Source organism: Anabas testudineus, chromosome 11 (genome assembly GCF_900324465.2).
Source record: "Anabas testudineus chromosome 11, fAnaTes1.2, whole genome shotgun sequence".
Taxonomy (NCBI): Eukaryota; Metazoa; Chordata; class Actinopteri; order Anabantiformes; family Anabantidae; genus Anabas; species Anabas testudineus.
The window spans coordinates 14445026-14454963 of record NC_046620.1 but is presented as its reverse complement, the minus strand read 5'-3'; positions in this window follow the sequence as shown (position 1 = coordinate 14454963).

Here is a 9938-nt window from a genome sequence, read left to right as displayed (position 1 = left end):
CTCAGCTACTCATCCTGTAGCAGCAGTCATTCAAAATAAAAGTGTTGCCCCAGAAATTCACTATACTATATGGTAAGCCATTAGGATCTATTAGATAATAATTCAATTCCAGTCCCCTAGCCATAATCAGCAAGGACAGTGAAGTGGAAAAGTAACAGAACAGGGCACCTCATGGTGTCTAAACCACGGACGCAGAGCATTGCTATACAGTAAAGTCATCGTTACATCAACCTAGCTGAAATATCCATGCGATATCCAAGTCTGCATGAGTGCGTGTATGTCTGTTTAATGGCCTCACTTGGCTCAGTGTACAGGAGCCTTTACATGTGTGCTGGTTCACATGCTGCCCTGTGCAATTTTGGAAAGCATGAGGGCGACTTTATTGCTTTGCAGGCTTCAGGGACATACAGTGAAACCCCCTCGCTGTGCAACTGGACAGTGATTGATGAGAGGTATTATGGAATAGCAGCTGGACCCCCAAGGCCTCCAGGTACTCAGGACTATGGGGGCCGACCTACAATCTACTATATAATGTACAACTTGCTTGTCTGCATGTAGCAGCATTCTACACACTCACCAACACATAAACCCAAACACACAAACAACCACAAGCAGACATGAGAAGATATATGCTCCAAGAGCTCGTATACACGACCGCATGCAAACAAACTCATCTAATGGTCTGAATGTACATGTAGTGTGGCCCTGCACACCAACTCTCGTTGGTTGACGAATTATCAGCAGAGAAAAGTGACGTGGACGTTTTCTAAATGACTGGAGGTACCTTTTTTTTTTTTGTTGTTGTTGATGCTGATGGAGCTGTGTGCCGATCAGCTCTTGTGTTCTTTGCTTGCCTATTTCTTTAACCTCCTATATATACTTTCTTTTCTCAATATACAGCAAGGACCTTACTACACTAAGGTGATGTTAAGAATGGTTCTGCACCTACTTGTTACTGGCTTGTATGACGACGACTGAGGTACTTTTGCGACTTTTCTCCATTTTTGCTCCACCGAAGTCTATCTAAACTCCATGTCTCCCCCGTCTTTCTCGCAGACTCGGTCTGTGGGTAGCAGGGAGAAGCAGTGGGCCAGCTAATCATTTGCGGAATGTGGCGTGGATATAAGATAGGCCCAGATTGGGAATGCACGGAGCCAGAGGAATGGTAATTACTGTGGAAATCAAACACCATCAATTGTGAGGTTTTTCAACATTTAACAGTGTCCCTCTCCCCCTCTCCCCTCCCAAAGCCCCTTCTCCTCTTGCTCCAACTCAAACGACCCTCGCTGCCACTCCCTCAGGCCCTCATCCCTCCCTCCTGCCCTCCTTCTTTTTTCCACTATTTTCCATACTATTCCATTCCACTGCATCTACTGGTCTCTCTACCCTCCCATTTATTTTCCTTTAATTTTCTCAGCCTCACTCCACCCTCTCACTTTATCTATCTTCACTTTGTTTTTCCTGTCTTTCGCAGTACACCCATTTATACCTAATCCCTTGGCCAAAATCGTTTTGTTTCCCATTCTTTTCATTCCCCGCCCACACTCATTTACACACACACATACGTACTCGCAGGCACTCACACTTTTGGACATATAAGACAAATGGCCCTCATCACTGTGTGTCTGGAATGTAAAAACATTGGAAAATGGTGCCTGAAACATTTGTTAGACATTTTAAATGCTTTTAAAGACTCCTACTTAGAGTACTTTGCTGCTATCCAGCTCGAAATTACAAGCTAATGTTAATTCTATCTACAAATTTGCTGACGTTCAGTGTGTTGTTAATGCATTTATTTCTTCATATGCGACTCCTCAGACTTGAACCCACACACTTGCTTGCATGACCTCAGAGGTAGTTAGAGGATGGTTGCGTGACAGGTGATTACATGCCATTTATAAAGGTCTCTATTCCCCCGTGAGCCGTTATTCTGGAGCCTTTACACAGACCTGCGATGGGGTACACGACACTAGCCAGGCTTGGTGCAATCAAAGGCACTTTTTGACATTTCGCTGCAGGCGTTCCTCAGCATTCACCAGTTTGTTGGAGTCGTGGGTGTAGATATCAAAGTGCTGTTACATAACACACACACTCTCTCTCTCTCCCTCTCTCTCTCCCCCTCTCTCTCTCTGGGCTGTCCTTCATCCCATCATTCTTTTTCATTTTTGACTACGAGCAAATGTGAACTGAACAAACAGGGTCTTTGTCAAGGTGACTTCCAAGGATAAGAAGCAGGGGTTTCCAGAGAGGGAGGCAAAGGTGAGAGCCCACACTGCGTCCATCTTTCTAACAAAAGCCTCCTAAATTCAGCTCCATTGGCTAATGGCTGAGTAATGCTGTAAATCAGATAACCTTCCTAACAGGCTTCCAGTAGAGGTCCTACTGATTGAGGATCAATGATTACACTTCTACAGGTCAGAAACATCATACATTTTATTCAGTCTTGTTATTTGTGCCAAATTTATTTCTGTTATTAGTTGGACTGATCCTGAAAACCTCTGAGCTGAATGAGGTCAATGAGGGGATAACTTAATGAGCAGTCGACAACCTCTGAAGCTTATCAACCACACAACAGTCGACAACCCCTGAAGCTTATCATCCCGTGAGTCCCGTGTGCAAAATCAGCTGTCTGCGAGAAGACAAATAAGACGGAGGAAGCGACACATTAAGAGGCAGGAAAACCCGCACAGACACAAACACATTCACACACGTCTGTACATTCATTTGCAGGGTGGTCCGACAGCAACAGTGCTCCTTGCCAAGTGTCACTGGGCAGTGTTTGTCCGAGCAAAGCATTCATGTTGCACCATGGCAACAAGCACTTCCTGCTTCCTGCTCTCGCTGTGTAAGGAAAACAATTTTGCTGCATTACTTTAAAGCAGATACAACAGTGTTCATTCAATTTTTGCTTTAGTTTGCTTGATTGACGTGGCAAAACAATGAGCTTTACATATTCAGCATCAACTAGTAAAACCCAAACATCAAGTGATAATGAAGTTTGAAAAAAAATAAAAAAAGCTTTCAGCACATTAAATGGATCCAGCACGCATGTTTCATCACGTTGAGCATATCAAAATAAATAGCATATTTGCATACAGTACTTTTCTGGGAGATTTTGCCGGAGTCTAAACAAATCATAATAAAAATAAACCGCATTGTCGCTTAGGTTAAAATGCTTCCACTTTGTTAAAGTGGGCCTATCATAATATCCTGTCTGCACTCAGACGCAAACAGCAGATTGGACGTTGAGTTCAACAAACATCTCCGAAGCAAAGTTGCTCTGGAGGAAAAAGATGTTGAGGCGGAGCCAAAGAGTCATACTGTAGAGTAGCTAATTAGCAAATTTAGGAAGTGCTCAATTATTGGATGACATCTCTCTATCTTTACACTTCTCCTGCACTGCGTAGGGTAGTAAGCATCTCTCTGGAGCCATATTTAAATTTAGAGTCTTGGATGCTCTGCTTAGCATCCTGTCACAAAGCATCTACAAGATACCAGAGTGCTGCGACTGAAAGAGCTTAACGACACGTTAACATGCCACTCAATTTTTATTGAGTGGCATGTTAACATTCCACTGTTGAATTAGTCATCGCAGACGCAAGAGCCCACGAAGCGAATTGACACACACACACACACACACACACACACACAGACACTTAGGAAATCAACGCAGAGAGCTCCACTTGGTGATGACAGAGCGCCCCAGGCCTCTGTGACACGACCCCCCGATGGTCGGTCTGCTCCCACAGTAACCCCTGAGCTCTGATCTCATCTCGCTCATAAACAGCACTCGATACCCCAGTAAACACAAACACTGCAGCAAGTATCCATCATCCAGTGGTCAGAACACAGTCTTGATTTACAGTTTAGTGCATTGTTGGCTTGTTTCCCCTTTTGTTCCAAGAATTCCTCTTTTTAATTTGTTTTTTGCGTTCCCATGTTATGGCCGCTCTCTGCGTTGAAAGTTTACTGTGCATGCATATGTGTGTGTGTGTGTGTGTGTGAGTGTGCCTGGCACTGTGACATTCATTGTGACGAATGCCTGACACCAGGTGCTGACTGATATGGTGAGAGTAAACCCAGTGTGTTGTAAATTTTGGGTTGTCCTTATTCTGGATTTAGTGGCGTACAACATTTACTGAGCTCATGTTATCATGCAGGGCATCAACAAAAATGTCGACAGTAATAAGGAAAAAGGAAATGTGTGCGTTTGTCTGCCTCAGAGGTCAATAACTCATTCATCCATCTCCAGCTTCCCACGGTTTTGAAAGGTTAAACCAGTACATGTTTGAGAGGAGGTGATTTACAGTAAATCTGTGAAATGGACCATTGAGAAGCATGTTTAAATTATAGCTGGGAAGTCATTTATGAACAATAAAAAGGGAGTCAACATCATTAGAACTGCTCAAATACTCTAAATGCTAGGTGTCCACTTTAGATATAAATAATATACATCAATGAATGTCAAAATAAGAGAGTTGCACATTACATATTCACTCATCCTGAGGTAGAGAAGGCCTCCATTTCAGTACGTAGAGGGCTCTCTATTTATTTTTCAATTTGGATGTCTGTGGCACCAGTCCATGCCAAGTCGATTACACCAAATCACCGTGCTCACTGCCCATTAATCACTGGAAATCATGTGCAGAAAGCGTAAGGGATCATTTCAGGAAATCCACGGCATTTTTCCCTCCATTTAAGCTCCGTCTCTTGTTCTTCTTCTAGCTGCGTTTCATTCCCGTCCGTCACTCCACAGTTTGCATTGCCACAGGAGCAAGAAATGCTGGATCGAGGAATAACAGTCAACACGACATGTTAAGAAACAAGACACTACTGTAGCAGCAAATTGAAAACATGTGCCCATTGTGTAGTCGGTAATAAACGCCCTGCCATGCACAAAAACGCTTCTAATGCTAAAAACTAGAAACTTCATGCTAACTTGGTCTGGCATGTCACAATATAGAACAGTTTTTGTTCTATAGGGTTGTTGTTACTAATCTTTATTCCTTAAAATCAAAATTCAGTAAATAAATGTTAATTATCTCATATTTTTTTATTAATTAATAATGATATTATTTATGATTTGTACTTTTTGTGCATGTTTTTATTATTTTTTATTATTATTCTTTTAATCACAGGCATGTAAAGCCCCAGTGTATTATGATGCATGTGCTCCTGACAACATCTGAGCATGCTCCTGATAAGGTTCTTATATATTATGTGGTCCTTGGTGACACTGCACCATTGTAAGGTCTTCACTGCACTCAGGGTACCGTTGTAACATGGAGGTCTGTACACCCAACCAAGGATAGGCCTCCAGACTCTGTCACATGTGCTCGATGTGAACCTGCTCTAAACTTTCAAGAGAATGGGGCTCCAGTGGTGAACCTGTTAATTCTTCAATGCCTGAGGTGTGTTCATTAAAACAGTCATTTTCAGTCTCAGTCTTCAGTTCTCAAATAGTTTTTTTTTTTTCCTTCAAGTAAACTCACGTGACATGGAAGTCCATAACCGGCCATCCGTTTAGGGTTTCAACACCCATGCACGCTGTGTCACTCCGTGCAACCAATCAGGGCTAGCACTCGTGCGAGTGTTAATGCAGAGGTCAATATGTCTTACATACATGGGGTTCATGCTTTATCTGTTCACAGCACCTTTTTTCACAATCAGCCCAAGCACACGGCAGGACTTTCAGCCAGCAGGACTTCCACAGGCTGGCCAATCAGAACAGAGTGGGATGGGGTTAAGAGGGGCGTTAATCACACAGAAGTAAAATGAGCTTTTGGTCTCAGGGCCAGATGACATTAAATTGTGTTCAGTTAAACTGTACTGAAAGAGAAGTGTTGGCATCCTTTGGACAGAGGCGAATCATGGCTGAAAACATTTCCCCATATTTGCCGCAGCTTTGTTTTGCTTGCCCATTCATACTGTTTACTCACAACACAATATAAAAGTGTTAAAATTGAGACAAATCACAGCAAATCACGCATTGGAGGTTCATGTGCAAAACATTTATCTTACTTCAGCCAGAAACATCCCACAATGACCTTAGCAAACAAAGCACTTGTGTGTTTGCATGAGCCAGCCAAGTTTTCAAAACAGAATCCTAAATCAGCCTGAACATTTCTGCATTTTTTTTTTTTAAATATAATTTCATATAAGAAGCAAAAAAAAAAAAAAAACCTCAAGGTTCTCTACCGCTACTACGATTGTAAATTTATGTTAACAAATTTGAATTATCGACCAAAATCCATAACACATGAATGAGAAAAATCATCTGGGGGCCCTTGCTGTTCTGTTTCACAATAATAAATATTTATACCTGAATACAGAGAAAATACACAGGCAGAAAGACAATCACCCGGCTCGACCAACACAGGCCTTGACGCCAGCCAAAGGCTTGCATGGGAGTCTTAAAGCTGCGGTGTGTATAAGTCATTCTATAAAAGCCATCACCAGCGTCTGTTGCTCATGGTTTGATCCTTGAGCTAAAAATAAAAAGGGCTGCAATGTACAGTTATCCCATATTGGCTGTGTTTGTAATCTATTGAAGTAGGTCTGCATGGCAGAGACTGGAAACTGTACAGACGTAGAGGTAACTAGGTTCATAAAGCAGTGATATCCACCTGTATTCTACACGCACTACTGTAGATGCATGCAGGTTATACATGCACACACACACCCACACACACACACACACACTGTAGTCATGATTGTTTAAGTTTTGGGGGGAAAAGTCAAAGTGCTGAGCATGCTGAGACATAAAAGACATCCATCCATCCTTTTTCTAAATCACTCAGCCTGTTCAGCTCCATCTTATCTTATAGAGCATACACAAACACACACACACACACACACACACCCTTACACACACACACACCTTACACACACACACACACACACAAGATGTTGAAAACCAAACAGTGCAGACGTTGCCTGAAGGAGCGTTCAGCTGCGGTGCAGATGTGCTGAATAGAGTGGACGGACGGGCTATGCAACATACACACATGCACATATCCACATGCATACTTATGCTTGCCAGCAGAGATGAGCAGGGTTTTAGACAACGTAGAAGTTCAGAGGGCAAGAGATAAGCATCGCACACCCTCTTCAACCAGGTAATATTAAGACACTCTGATCAAACAGAAAATGAAAGAAACTGAGGGAAAAGAAAAAATTCCCCCCCCCCCCCCCAATGGCTGCAGGGTCAGGAAGAGAGAGTGAGAGGAAGTTGGAATGAAAGAGAAAAGGAACGAGCATGGCAGCGAATGGGAGCGAGAGACGCCGACATGCGGTTCAGATTATGCCTCGATGCCATGAACAATCCTAAAAAGAGGAGCTCGTGTGTCAGTCCAAGAACACTGGAAATGTGCGGCTGGAGGTATTTGATAGGGGGTCACAAGCGCTATAGAATAGATTCATTGATTTATTTTGTTCATGTCTCGGGCAAATTTTCCCCTTTTTTTTTTTTAATTTCAATTCAAAACAGAAAAGAGAATCAGAGAATGGAACAGACAGTACGAGACACGGGCTCGGGAGTGGGAGTGGGAGAGCGGGGAGATAGAGGGTTACGGCATTGGGAAGGAGAGAGAAAAGGAAGTGAAGAGGCAGGAGGAAGAAAAAAATAAATAAATGAAAGGGGGAAAAAAAAAAGGTTCATTTATTAAACACAACATCATGCTGCATCAATCCAGCAGTCTAGAGGAGGGACATTTGTTTCCTGCAGGGCGACCATCTTGCACAAACAACATTTACACGCTCAAACAAAACCTGTTTACTCCCCCCGCTGGCCCTTTCATTTCCCGGTTGTATAGCACAAGGTCAGCGTGCATCTGACTTTAAAATAAACTGTTTGGAAAAAGCCAGCTGTCGTTTGCAAACAGTCTAAACAAAAGAACAAGAAATTATTCAGCGTTTCAACGTCTAATCATGTGCAATCAGGTTCTGTCAATTGGGCAAGGGAAAGATTTGCTCGCATGGTTTTTCAGGACTTCAAAAAGAGCGACCACGGCCTAAGCACACCTCTTCCTGAACGAATGATCCCCGTTTTTTGTTTTTGTTTATTTATTTATTTATTTGTTGTTTCTGCGGTCTTACTGCACCGCCGATGAACAGGTAACAGCGACTAGGCACAAATTCTCATCTTGAAGCTATCAAAGTGAAACAGTCTCTGAATTTGTTCCTAATAGGAGCCAGGTATATGAGGGTTATTACGACGCCTGTTTCTGATCTGCATCACAACAAAACCCAATTCCACAGGCCGCCAAGCAAAAAAAAAAAAATAATAACGTACCAGAGAAGAGTCGCCAGTATCGTGCGGACAAATAGACAGGAAGTCAATGGAACAATGGTTAGCGTCATATTCTCGGTCAGCGTACGTCTACTAACAAATCATTTCTCAGACATTACGCTGATAACATCTATCCCGAAGCCATAATTTAATGGTTTCTGTTGGAGTGCTTCTTGGTACGTCATCGTTTTTTTTGTTTTGTTTTTTTGGCATAGTGAAATGCAAATAATCCTCTAATGTTCTTGTAAATAAGACGTCTTATCATGGACATGCCAGAATACCAGAAGAAAAAGGTGAGTCCGAAGTGAGGATGGCGATGGCCCACTGTCGCGAGAGGCCGTGCGACGCGGGACCCTCTGGTTTCAAACTCCTCTGGACTCCTGAGGGGCAATGAGGAGCCAGGCAGAGACAAAGATGCTGCACACATTTGGATGGTCCCCGCTGTCCCATAGATATAATCACCCCCTGGAAGAATCTCTACTTGTCTGTTTCCTATTTCAAACCTCAATGAATCCCATCCTCAGCCATTAAAAGTACATAGGCGCGCGCACACACACACACACACACACACACACGCCATGGCCTGGAGAGACGGTTAAACTCAGTGTCGACTCAGTGGAAAATTTCCGAACCACAGAAACAAAGGCATTTGGTAGACTCGTAGAATAGGACTCATGTATATCAAGTGATTGGTCCCTAAACAGTCAGTGATGCGGAGTATTCATAAACACATGCAAACACCAGCTAGAGGCTCATTTGGCTGGGATGTAGACAAGTTTATTTGTGTTATTATTGCTCATAAAATAGTAGACCAATATTATTTCGTAATCGCAACGCATATTGTACAAATCAGCTCAATCAGCTTCACATATGATGATGAGCCCATTCATTGTTTTGTGTTAATATGCATTAACCCCAGAGGGGATTTTTGCGCAATTAATAACCAAAACACCAGAACACATTTGAGGAAATTGCGCTAGTGTGCAGTATCGCCGTTCTCATGACGGCAAATTCTGGTCCTTCTTCAAGCTGATCTATTTAAAGACAAGTCATTAGTGATAAGTCTCAAAGTGCTCCGCTCTTTCCTTTTCCATTCTGTATGCACCAAAAAGGAAAATGTGTTTGTAAGTTGTAACATTCACCCATATGAGCTTGTTTCAAAAAAAAAAAAAAAGGTCTTGGCCAGAGTCGTGTGTTTCCAGTGTGGGTTCTAAGGATCAAAAATGGAAACATATTGAAACCTCGGTACGGATCCAGCTTTCTTGTAGTTGTGTACATTCTTCATAGGCAAACTTCCGTAAGAGGAATTGCGAAACTTTAAGACTCGGGGTAACAAAACTCTCCTAGTTGTCCCAGTTGTGTGACGGCTTCGCTTTCGAGTTGATTATCTGACTTGATATTTTCGCTTCTTTAGAGAGCTCACAGTGCGTAATCAGGCTCTGGATTGGGCCCTGCACCGCCAGTTTGGCTCTCTCAGCCCACAGCCACAGTTGGAAAACAGCCACCGCTTGCTGCCTTCCCATGGTAATGGTGGGAATGATCAAACCGTTACAGTCCTCCGCATTCAAACATTCAGTTCAGCAGAGGAGCGAGCCAAATTAACCACAGACTGCGCGACCCCAACATGGGATCGCATTCAAGCATATTT